Source organism: Cyprinus carpio, unplaced genomic scaffold (assembly GCF_018340385.1).
Source record: "Cyprinus carpio isolate SPL01 unplaced genomic scaffold, ASM1834038v1 S000006613, whole genome shotgun sequence".
NCBI classification, from domain to species: Eukaryota; Metazoa; Chordata; class Actinopteri; order Cypriniformes; family Cyprinidae; genus Cyprinus; species Cyprinus carpio.
The window spans coordinates 287,651-301,043 of NW_024879252.1; the positions used below are offsets into that span (position 1 = coordinate 287,651).

A 13,393-nucleotide genomic window follows, 5' to 3' on the forward strand; every position below is an offset into this window, starting at 1 on the left:
ATACAATATTGACTAATATATTCGAATAAGAGTGTACAATATCCTCCATATTCAGTGCAGGGGCAGCTATAGAATTATACTTAAATATCGCTCCATTTGATGTTTTATCATTTTATTTTATTTATTTATTTATTTTTTCAATTTGAAATAAATTAATTGCCTAACAATATTACTTAGAGCCTTAAAAACAGTTGCATATGTTGTCTCTGAACATTCATCATAAATGCTTTAAGTGTTAAGTTTGTGCCTCCATGAGGGGAAAAAAAGAAAGAAAGAGCAAGCAAAAAAAAAGGCAATCTCAATACCAGTCCCTGACCTGTTATATAGGACTATATCAGGTCTCCATACATAACTACCAGGTATACGGAGGGTATCAAGCCCGTCATAGTTATCCTTATTCAAGGTGAGATATTTATCAATCCAGACTTGACGGATCTAATACGCCGTCAGAATCTGGTTACGTCGTCCTGTAAACAGAAGGGTACACAGACTCAGCAATTTATACTGCTTGCCTTAGAGAGAAAATAAAACATCTTTTAGGTGCATGGTTTTAATATACAAGCAAATAAATTCAAATAAAGCTTTTTTTGTTTGGGCCAGTTTACAGAAAGATTCATTTGAATGGCAGGCATCATTAACGACATTCAAAAAATCTTCACTTCAACACTAAACTAGTTAGCCTCCTTAACTCGTCCAAATGGCTATTAAACTTTTTTTTTATTATTATTATTGCATTTTTTCACAAGATATAACAAACCTTTTTTTTATCCAACCATACTCCAAAAAAAAAATCATGTAAAATGCATTTTTTTTAGACACTATTTCTTTCCTTACTGACTTTTCCTAACTTATAACACAGTATTTGCGTTGCTTGCACATCTATCTGTGTTTGTTATCCAACAGAACAACAACATGTTTCTCTACAGTGTCCTCATTGGAGCTCATTTTCTGGTAGGCTGTGGTTTTGTGTATCCTGTGGGAGATACCATGTCAATGATTTGGGGAGAGGGTGATCTGTAGTGTGACGTTCAGAATGTCTTCTGTGTCCTCCACTGGCCTCAGCGCACTTGTGTAGTTTCTAAATAAATCATTGAGCAGTTTCTGGGCATAGATCCCATTGGCCCCCCAGCAAACTGGGAAAAAAATGAAAAAAAGAAACAAACTCTTTTCTTGTTTGAATATTTTTAAAATTGAAAATTTTGTTTCCTGTGATGGTGAAGCGAAATAACTTTTATTCAGCAAGGATGCAAATCTGTCGAAAGGGACAGTAAAAACATTTATATTTTTTTAAAAAACAATGGTTTTTTTCTTTTCAAATTAAAACCTTTTGGAACTTTTATTCATCAATTCAAATCAGTAAATAAATAAAACAAAAATAAGTTGCAAATCAGCACGGTTGTTTCTAACGCTGATAATCATAATAAATGTTTCTTGAGCAGCAAATCATTACATTATCATGTGACAATGAAGACTGGAGTAATGATGCTGAAAATTCAGCTTTTTATATCACAGGAATAAATTATTTTTAATGTGTATTTAAATATAAAACAGTTCTTCTAACTTGTAATATTTTTTCACAAGATTAATGATTTTACTGTATTTTTTTTTTTATAAAATAAATGCAGCCCCTTGATGAACATAAGAGACTTCTTAAAAAAAAACAAAAAAAAAAACATTTAAAATTAGTCTTAATGTGAGTGGCGAGTTATTTGCATTTATTCATTTAACAGATGATGACTTACAAATGTTGGAATATAACAAAGCAAAGACAAGGCAAGATTCATCCTATGGTAAACCAAATCATAACTTTTCAGTTTTATTAAATATTTTAGTTTTAATTATGTGGTTTTCTATTACTGAACAGCAATAGATCAGAGCAACCTGTCAATTAGAGCCACATGACAGCACATGTGTGATGGATAAAAACATGTCCACATGACAGCACATGTATGATGGATAACACACGTCCACATGACAGATGGCTTAATCGGGAGGAGTGGAGGGATGAGATTTTGTGCTAGATTACCCATTTGAAGCTATACAACACAAGAGATTGAGTATATCTACCATTAAGCAGCTGGTCAGTATACCAATATTGAATATTCCCACTGTTATTGTCCATAATATACATATATCTATCTATCTATATTATATATATATATATATATATATATATATATATATATATATATATATATATATATAATAGATAGATACAGTTCATGAAACACACTGACACTTTGTGACAACATACAGAACATAGTGTCTCACTATACAGGGTACCCCAGTGCAGTGCATAAGAGGAAAATTATTATTTAAATAGGTACTGAAAACTATCTATCTGAAATTGAGTGATATAGACACGGGTCTAGACTTTGCCAGATGTACTGCTTTGTCATGTCAGTAAAGCTTTAAAAGAGATTTACAGAAAGGATTATCATGTTGGGACTGACAATGTGATGTCAATACTCAGAAATAGATATATAGATGGAAATCATTGCATAAATGGCAAATAATGCACTTTCACTTCAATGCCACTTTTTACAGTTTGTTATACTTTTGACTAATTAGACTGTTTAAAATGAATATGCTTAGAATGTAAAGAAGGTTTAAGACCTATTACGGTCTAAAAATCAAACAATTGTGAACAGAAACTAATAACAGCACAGTGCCACATTGATATGTAATAAAGAAGAAAGCATTACCTGGCACAAACATCAAGCAGAAGGTAAAAAAGGCAAAATATTGCACATTCTTGGCAGTCATCTCGCAGTTCAGTTTATTGAAGCTCTGCTATGGGGAATTAAATGACAAGTGAATAGATGTTCGATTCATTGAAGATCTAGTCTCTCAACTCCAGAGGACAGCTGCTATATTGAAAAAAGTCAATAAAACACAGAGACACTAAACCTTTTAATCCCTCCAAACAGAGCATGTGTGTAATTCCAGCCTCTGTGCCTCACTCTATCTATTTGACATAGTATTTATGTTTTTGCTGCCATTGAGTTCACATTTATTTCTTATTATTAATATTATTTATTCATAAAAAGGCAGTTCATAAATGTTAAAATAGTACATATTGATTAAAAAAAATAATAATTAACAAAACATATATTTGACTATATATTACTAGTAATATTATGTCCGTCCATCTATTTTTTTTTTTTTTATGGATCTTTTTTATAGCTATGTTATTATAATACAAACTTGTGTTTTAAAAGCAGCTTCACAGAAACAAACTGAAAAATAAGTGATGCAAAATTGTACTATGACATATTTTTGCTGTCAAAATGCTCTTAAGAAGACAAAAGTGTCATTATTTGGCAAATAAATAAATAAATAAATAGATAAAGCTTCAAAACCCTGGCAATAGATTAATAATATATTTAATGCAATTGTCATACAAAAATTGATGAACATAAGCTGACCTCACAGAAATTCACCAATTTCCACATTATTTTGATTGCAAATACTGTTAGGGAAAGGCCTGAATAAAACCAACAGCTCATGTTTAGCAAGTTTAAATGAGGTGCTTTCAATCTTTGTCCACAGGCTGGCAGTATTCACACATAATTTATATATATTTTACATGATCAAAGAAATAGAACTGTATTTGTAAATAGGTTTGCAAACTGGAGCTCATATTTGTATAATTAAATTAATGAGAAAGCAAATGTTAAAACATAATGAAAGCCAGCAAGGTCCAAACGAAAGACAAAGCGTGTTGTTTTAGGGTTTGCCAGAGGCCATAACACTGATTTCACTGTCAAATTCTCTGGCTTGTGGTCAGGATTTAAGTGAATGAACAGCAGTGTTTGCCTCATCATACAACTGCAGCAGTCTCATGTTAGTCTACTTCATTTACTTTCAAATCACACTGAGGCAAATGCAACACCATGCAACTCTGTGAGATGAGACGGATGAGATCAGATCTGGTTCAATGTCTCACTCACCGTAATATTTATTTTTCTAGAGCTTTTCTAAGAGCTAGTTTTTATTTTTTATTCACAACCCTGAGATTCATTTTATTTTATTTTATTTTCCAGCTAAAAAGCGACTAATTCTGTTGTTCTGTTCTCTTGTGACTCCAGACATACAACAAAACCAAGACTGCTGCAAACTGTGCCAGAAATAGCTGAGGATTTGAGGAGGGAACTGAATGTTTCTCATTTCTTCTGCTCTCACTAACAAGAGACTTGAAAATCAATACAAAAGAAAGTACATGAAAGCATGAAAATTGCTTCATAAGCAGCCAAAAACTCATCTCCCCCCAAAAAACTGAACCTGAAACTAATGAGTTTCATGTTTTGTAATCGTGAGGTAAGTGTGTAAAGCACAGATTTGCATAAACGGTTCCTCCTTTTTATTAACGTGTGCAGAAAAGTACAAAGTCAGCATTTTATAGAAAACCTATAATACTGTGACAGTAGTTGTGTGAAACTTATTCACACAGAAGTGGCACAGAATTTCTTTCTTGTGTTCAACAGTACATGATTTTTAATACTATTTGCTGCAGTGAGATTAAATATGCCACTGAACATCATAGTGAAAACAGGCTTTGCTTTACATGCAAAGTCAGACTCTTTTATTCATGCTTTATATCTGCAGATTATTTGGAATATCATGAATTAAACTCATAGTTTAATATACTGTAGTTTGAATCAGTGACAGCTTTGCTTACATTTGTTGGTTATATTTACCTTTGAGTAACAAAGAAAAACACAATTTAATAGTCGGGAGCATTCACAAATAGGACTCAGTGATTTGAAACTTAAAGGGTTAGTTCACCCCAAAATGAAAATTCTGTCATTAATTGCTCACCCTCATGTCATTCAAATCCCGTAAGACCTTCGTTCATCTTCGGAACACAAATTAAGATATTTTTGATGGAATCTGAGGGCTATCTGACCCTCCATAGACAGCAATGCAACTGAAATGTTCCCAGACACAGAAACGTAGCAAGGACATCGGTAAAACAGTTCATGTGACATTAAAATTAAAATTAAAAATTATGCTAGAGCTTTTCTCAGAGCCAGAACCTGAAATTGCTAGATAATTTCACAAATAATTACAAAGAAACTGCAAGTAACAAATTTTCAAGTAGAAATGTTCAAGTAGAAAAAAATGAAATAGGATTTTCTCGAAAAATGTACCCCACACATCTTTATTTTAGTTACAACTTCGAAAATATTTGTCACTGTGCTCATCACGTCAATTGTAAACATAATATAAGATAATCAGTTACTTCAAAATTTTAAGTTAAAGTTTAAGAAGAACTGTCAGATTGTTATTTTGTACTCATGCATGCTAATTGCTCGTAACTTGAAATATTTGAGTAAACTACTGTAACTCATACATTTTGATTATCACTAAAAATGATCATGTAATCTCAACATTTTAGTAGTGCCCTTTTGAGTGCCATGACAAAGCATGCTGGGAAATAGAAATCCCCAGCCCAGTCTCCCAGTTTTTGTAAAAGTTCCTCAGAATTAAAAACAAACAAAAACAAGTTCATTAAATTCGAAACAATGAAAAAACTCAGATGCCTTTGTTGTGTCAGTTTTGTGACCCCCCCCCCCCCCCCCCCCCCCCCCTCCAAAAAAAAAAAAAAAAAAAGAGAGAGAAAGTTCCAAGCGCTTATAAAAGTTAATTTGTGTGATCTTGTTTAAGTATGGCCTACTCAAACCAATTAATTATTTGAAACATTTATAGTGTATTTCTATTTTTGATTATTTGAAACCTAACATTATTTATATTAATATTCTTTAAAAAAATTATATATTTAATTTCTCTTTGAAATAAATACCACTTGGTATGATTTTTTGTTATATAATGTAAAAACTTTTATACTTTTTAAGATTTTATTTAAAAGATTTCCATTTATTTGTACATGTGATAAAACAAATACCCCATATAAAAATACATATGTTCAGGTCCTATCCCATTTAAAGTATTACACATGATTTCTTGGGGGATCGTGATTTGGGGTTGAGGAAAGCGTGAACAGCTTCTGTAAACACTTCCTTCACCCCATCCTGGTTGAGCGCTGAACACTCCATGTACTTGCTGGCCTGGATTTGTCGGGCCAGTGCCACCCCCTGCTGCTGGGACACCACAGACAGGTTTCTTTTTGAGCTTCTTCAGCACCTCTGGATCATCCCTCAGATCCTTTTTAGTTCCCACAAGCAGGATGGGCACATTAGGACAGTGTTCTGACACCTCGGGGTACCACTTTAGCTTGACGTTCTCATAGGATGAGGGGCTGGCGATGGAGAAACAGATGATGAAGACATTGGTCTGTGGGTAGGAGAGGGTCCGTAGACGGTCGTACTCCTCCTGTCCCGCAGTGTCCCACAGGTTCAGACTGACGACTTTAGAGTTTACAGCGAGCTGTGCGCTGTAGTTGTCAAAAACCGTGGGGACGTATTCTTTAGGAAAGGCGTTGGTGGTGAAGGAAATCAGGAGGCAGGTCTTCCCAACGGCACCATCTCCAACCACAACACACTTGATGTTCTGCATTGTTGTTCTTCCTTCAACTTTCAATAACTGAAAGATACACAAGGACCAAATGTTGTTCTGTGACTTACATGCAGTACATGAGATATTAAGCAGAAACTAAATTCTAGATACACTATAAAAGTTTGGAATAATTACATATTTTAAAGAAGTCTGCTCACCAAGGCTACATTTATTGGATAAAAAATATAGTACAACAGTAATATTGCAAAATATCCCCCAGATCATTTTGCTGCTAAAATATGATCAGTTATTACTAGTGTTCCATTATTAGGGCCAAGCACCGAAGGTGGCAGCCCATAGAACCACTTGTGGGAAAGTTGTGAAAAATTTGGGACACTGATAGAGGACAGTGTCAACATTAACCATAGCAAATTTGGAGTCTCTAACTCCAACTGTCTAGCGCCACCACTTGTCCAAAGTTTCAATTTCTTTATGCTAATAACTTTTGAACCGTAAACCACAAAATTAAAATTCTTTAAAATTTTTCCTTTGATTCCTTGGCTCATGCCGAGTCGAAAAGACACCAAAATTAAAAAATCGTAAGGTTTAGTTTTTTTCGCTATTTTCAATTGTTTGTATAAACTACTTTTTCGAACTCATCCGAGGCCGTTGAACCGATTGTTACGAAAATTGAACCAGATCATCCTTAGACCACGCTGGCAAAAATTTATGGAATTAAAGTTGATTATTCATATTGTTTCCGAATAGCACGTGAACAAATTCTACGAAAAGCACGCAAACGTGAACGTGAGGCTATATCTCCGCAACGGTTTGGCCTATTGAGACCAATCTTGGTGGGTCTTATAACAACCATTCCCTGGGACTACCTGCAGTGTTTCGGCGCTGTGCCCCCTAGTGGTCAGAAGATATGAAAAATGCATATTTTTGCTCATAACTTCTGAATGCTTTGGCCAAAATTCACATAACTGGTCTCGTTAGATTCGGTGCATCATGCCGAATTAAATTGAAACCCAATTTTCCAATGTCAGCCATTTTGGGCATCAGCAATTTTGAATTATTTTCTAAAACGCTGTATTTTACGAATGCATTAGCGTATCTTTACGAAACTAATTACAAAAATCTTCAGCGCCATACCCTCATGGTACTCAAAAATTTGGGGGGCAGCGACACCTTGTGGTCAAAAGTTATGATGAAATTTAGAAAAATGCTAATAACTTTTGCTTACATTAACCTATTGTAATCCGACTGATGTTGATAGATTCCTTGGATCATGATGAGAACACTGATACCAATTTTCGAGAACACTGATACCAATTTTATCAATATTTGCTGAACTTCCTGTCCACCATTTTGATTCATGTTGACAACCTACTTTTTGAAACTCCTCCTAGATCGTTGGTCCGATTTTCACCAAATTTGGCTCGGGTCATCTTCAGACAAAGCTGGCAAAAAGCTATGGATTTCGTGTTGATACACGAAATGGTTTTCGTTTAGCGCATGAACGAATTTGCTAGAAAGATGCCAAACTGCATCTGAGGGCTGTATCTCTGCAAATGTTTGACATATTTAAACCAAACTTTGTATGTGCCATTGTCACCTCACACTAACCACGGCACATCAATTTGGTAACAGCGCCACCTATTGGCAAAGAGTAATAAATCATTCATTAACCTTTAATTATGAAATTTCCAAAATCGCTAATAACTTTTGATTGCATTAGGCTATTGTAATGAAACTGGTCTCAAAATATTCCTTGGGTCATGCCGACAACAGACATATCAATTTTTTAGTAGGAAATCTGAACTACCTGTCCGCCATTTTGATTTATGTTAAAATCCTACTTTTTCTAACTCCTCCTCAACTGTTGGTCCGATTTTCACCAAAATCAAGTCAAGATCATCTTCAGACTGTGCTGATAAAAAGTTATGCATTTCTTGTCGATTGACAAAACCGGTTTCGTACAGCACCGTAACAAATTTTAGGCACGGTGCCAAAATGATTCTGAGGCTATATCTCTGCAAAGCTTTGACGTATTTGCACCAAACTTTGTATGTTTCATTGTCACCTCACACTGACCATGCCACATCAATTTGGTAACAGCGCCACCTATTGGTCAACAGTAATAAACCATTCATTAATCATTAATAATTACATTTATAAAAATGCTAATAACTTTTTATTGCATTAGCCTATTGGAATGAAACTGGTCTCAAAATATCCAGTGGCTTATGCCGACAACATAGATACCAAATATGCCAGAGTAAGCTGAACTTCCTGTCCGCCATTTTGATTTATGTTGAAAACCTACTTTTTAGAACTCCTCATCAACCGTTGGTTGGATTTTCACCAAAATCAAGTCAAGATCATCTTCAGACTGTGCTGACAAAAAGTTCTGGATTTTGTGTTGATAGACAAAACCGTTTTCGCATACCACAGCAACAAATTTGAAGCATGATGCCAAAATGGCACTTGTAGCTGTATCTCTGCAATGCTTTGGTACATTGACACCAAACTTTGTGTGTGTCATTGTCAACTCACACAGAACACACCACATCGATTTGATAACAGCGCCACCTATTGGTCACACTTGATAAGTATATCATATATCAAGTATATCATAAGTATATCAATATATCATGCTACTAGAGGTTGTATTTATGATTTTTCAGCCATTTCAATTACAATCATCCTAAAATTGCTTTTATTGCTCATTGTTGCATTTGATCTGATGCTCCATGCCATGCTTAGCTCCTCAACTTGCCGCTGGAGTGCTTGGCCCCGCAATTGCTGCTTGCAGCTATATTTAATAATGCTTCTTATCGTTATCAATATTGAAAACAGCTTTTGCTGCTTAATATTTAAGATTTTTTTAAAGAATTTTTTTTTTTTGTGTGTGTGTGTGTGTGTGTGTGTGTGTGTGTGTGTGTGGAAACTGTGATACTTTTTTCCTGGATTCTTTGATGAATATAAAGATTTATTTCAAATTGAATTATTATTATTATTATTTTAATATTATAAATGTCTTTTGCCACTTTTGATCAATTTAATGTGTTGTTGCTCAGTAAAAGTGTAAATTTCTTATCTTTTAATATCTTTTGAACGGTAGTGTATCAGTTTCTACAAAAATATGAAGCAGAACACACTTTTTTCAACATTTGCTAATAAAAAAGTAATGTTTTCTTGAGCAGCAAATCGGCATATTAGAATGATTTCTGAAGGATGATGTGATATTGAAGACCGGATGATGCTGAAAATTTAGCTTTGCATCACTAAATTACATTTTAAAATTTATTAAAATAGAAAACAGTTATTTTAAACAGGTATCTTTTTGAAACAACATGCAAAATACTGAATATATCAATCTTGAATCTTTAATATTAGACAAAAAACAGTCCTTCCAATACTGATTTAACAAAATAAATTAACATATTCATGCTAGAAGTCCATTATGGTTGAGTAAGTCATATTTATGTCAGATTATCACATGCATTTAAGCTAAAAATGACCGCCTTTAACGCCCACAAAGCATTAGTGTTGTCAGTGACCTTTATTTATATCTTTCTGAGAAGAACAGTTGCACAGAGCTGGAAGGGAAGTAATTCATCTCACATGGGTGTCTGTTAACATCTGAAACGATGCAATAATGTAATAATCTTGCAATATTTATTAGAACATATTATTGTTCATTCTCCTCATCATAGAAAAATCAAATGAAGAGGCTGTCGATTCTTTTTACATCTGTTGAAGGCCTAGTTATGCACATCTGAGTTTGAAATGTGACTTCAGTACAGTATTTATAGGTTTAGGGTCTGACATGACTTTGCTGACAAAAAGACCAGTTCCTTTTTTATTTTTCAAAGAAACTAGAACTTGAAGCTGCATTGTTTTAGGGGTCAAGAACCGCAAACAGTCCATTCACTTACTGTATGATTCATATTGTGCAGGAAAGTATTTGTGTAAAAAATCTTAAGCTCCAATCAAAAGGAGTACACTGCAAATTCCAGTAGTAGGAATGCATGTTTTATAATTAATAGGCATGTCAAAAAAAAAAAAAAAAAAAAAAAAAAAAAATATATATATATATATATATATATATATATATATATATATATATATATATATATATATATATATATATATTTTTTTTCTTTTTTTTTTTTTTTTTTTTTTTGTTAATAGCAGTTTTAGATATTCACAAGGATATTTTCTGAATTGCACATTGGTTGGTTATTTTACTGACAGTTTCTTTCTGTCTCTAGGCTGTCCGAATAAACTACAAAGTGAGTCAGACTCGCCAGAGTCATCAAATCAATGTATGTGCATCTCACATATTTCAGATTATGAAACTTTTCTCCATCAAACCCTCTGATCTTGTATATTTTTCAATTTATTATCTAATAAATACAATATTGTCTGTGTTCTTGTATATCCAAATGCTACCAATACTATGTAGGCTTCACATACTGTAACTTGCACTGTATTTTTTAGTAGAAAAGTAAAGGTTTTCTTTCTTTATTTTATATAATACATATAAAATTAAAAATACCATTACATTAACTTTTATTATTATTTGGTCAGATATATAAACCACAACAGAGCTCCATTTAACTATAGCAGAATAAAATAAAAAAAAAAAAAAAAAAATGTAACTGCTCTAATGACATCAATGCATTCTTATCAGTTTACAAATGATCAAACCAGAGATGCGAATTAAATCTGACCTAGAATAAAAGCTAATAGGAAGGAGAGTTTGGGACAGAGAATCAAATGCAAATAAGAGATAAACTCACCGTGCATGATACAAAAGAGCGTCCAGGAAATTATCAATAGTGGTATGAATAAAACTCCCTAAACACAGTGACACAGGGGACTGAAGGAGGAAGTGAGCACAGCCTAATGCGCTGAGAGGAAGTCAGTGAAAACAAAAAGGCAAAAAGCTGGTGGAGATGTTTAAAGATGATATAGGCCATACATTAATGGCCTAAAATGTATATACATTTTCTAAAAAATGTACTCATTCTCAGGCAATCCAATCATTCACATGCTCACCAATGGATCTTCTGCAGTGAATGGGTGCTATCAGAATGAATCAGAATCAGAATTAGCTTTATTTGCCAAGTGTGTGCAAACACACAAGGAATTTGTTGTGTTTTTTAGGTGCTCTTGGTATACATACATACATACATACATATATGACATGAGAACAAAAAGAATAATTAAATAAGTAAATCTTATAATAATAATGTGGTAAAATCTGGTACAGATTTGTGCATTATTTGCTGTACAGTTGTATAAATAAAATATGCTTGTGTATTTACATAATACTTGAAAGACAGCCAATTGCAGGAAATGGATAAATGAATTACATAAAACAGGTAATAATCATTTCTGTTTTAGCTGTTTAAGATGGAGAAGGCATGGGGAAAAACTTTTTATGCCTAGATGTTCTTGTGCACAGAGATCTATAGAGTCTGCCAGAGGGGAGAAGTGCAAACAGGATGGGGCCGGGGTGAGAGGGGTCTGTGATGATATTGTCTGCCCGTTTCTTCACTCTGGAGTTGTACAAGTCCTGAAGGTTGGGCAGGTGCACACCAATAAGTCCAAACAGCTGATAAAAACATCACAATAATCCACAAATAATCAACAAGACTCCAGTCCATCAGTTAACATCTCATAAAGAAGAAAGCTGTATGTTTGTAATAAACAGTCCATCAATATGATGTTTTTAACTTCAAATCATTGCTTCCAAATAATATGCAAGTCCTCTATCTGCAATATTGCTCTGACAAAGTCATATTGTATCAATCAGGAATGAAATATGCTAGATCAAGGAGCTGTTTACAAGCACAAACAGTTCTAAACAAATATGTTGGTGGATTTTCATGTGAGAGGACAAGAGTGGATGGACTTTTTCACTGGAGGAAACGTTATTATGGATTATGGACTGGTATTTTGGCTATAGTTTTAAAGTTAAAACGCCTTGAAGGATTTGTTCCCATGAAGAAACAAACTCATCTTCATCTTTGATGGCCTGAAGGTGAGCACATTTTCATCAGATTTTCATTTTTGGGTGAACTATTCCTTCAAAATGCATGATCCAAGGGTCCGGGATGCCTCAAACTGAAACTGTAAAATGTTAACATCAGTTAGTAACATTTTTCAGTGTCATCACGAGGCCACTCGGAGGCACTGTAATCTTTTCACAGACACGAGCACACTCTGCAGTTCCTTCACATGAACTGTTTAGTAAAAAAAAAAAAAAATAGTAAAAAAAACACACAAAAAAAAGATGTGGGTGGCCAACCAAACAGTGAATGCACTTTCTTTTTTTCACCAGTCAAAAGGCCACTTCCTAAGGAATTCCTAAGGAATGCATCCTCTGATAAAATTTATACTTTGAATGTAATGTAAGTCACTTTGGATAAAAGTGCATAAATTAAGAAAAAATTATGATATGAATAAAAAGTATAATAATATAAGGGAATATAAAGTACTATGTGCAAATATTTGATAAAAAAATAAAATAAAAAATTAGCCTTATAATAATTATTAAAATGAATGTAATATTATATAATTATATTAGATATTATAATAATTATTATTAATATGATTATCATAAAACACACCCTTCATTGTGGTAAAAGAATAAACAAACTAAATACTGACCTAATGAAAAACTAAAATTGCAAAAAGGTTTTTGTGAAGTTCACAAGTGGGTCAGGAGATATCAATTAACTATAAAATCATTAACTAAACATAAAAACTACATTGTAGCATATATGCATTTTTAAAATGATATTAATAAAAAGTATAATACTATAAGGGGAATATAAAGTACATGCAAATATTAAAAAAATAACAGTAGATTAATATTAAATGTTATATTATATAATAATATTATATATTATAAACA

At 33.2% G+C, this 13,393-nt stretch overlaps 1 pseudogene; it reads right to left on the reverse strand.

The window, feature by feature from the left end:
* Window positions 1–5,859: 5,859 nt before the first annotated feature.
* Window positions 5,860–11,387, reverse strand: LOC109104085 (annotated as a pseudogene).
* Window positions 11,388–13,393: the final 2,006 nt, after the last annotated feature.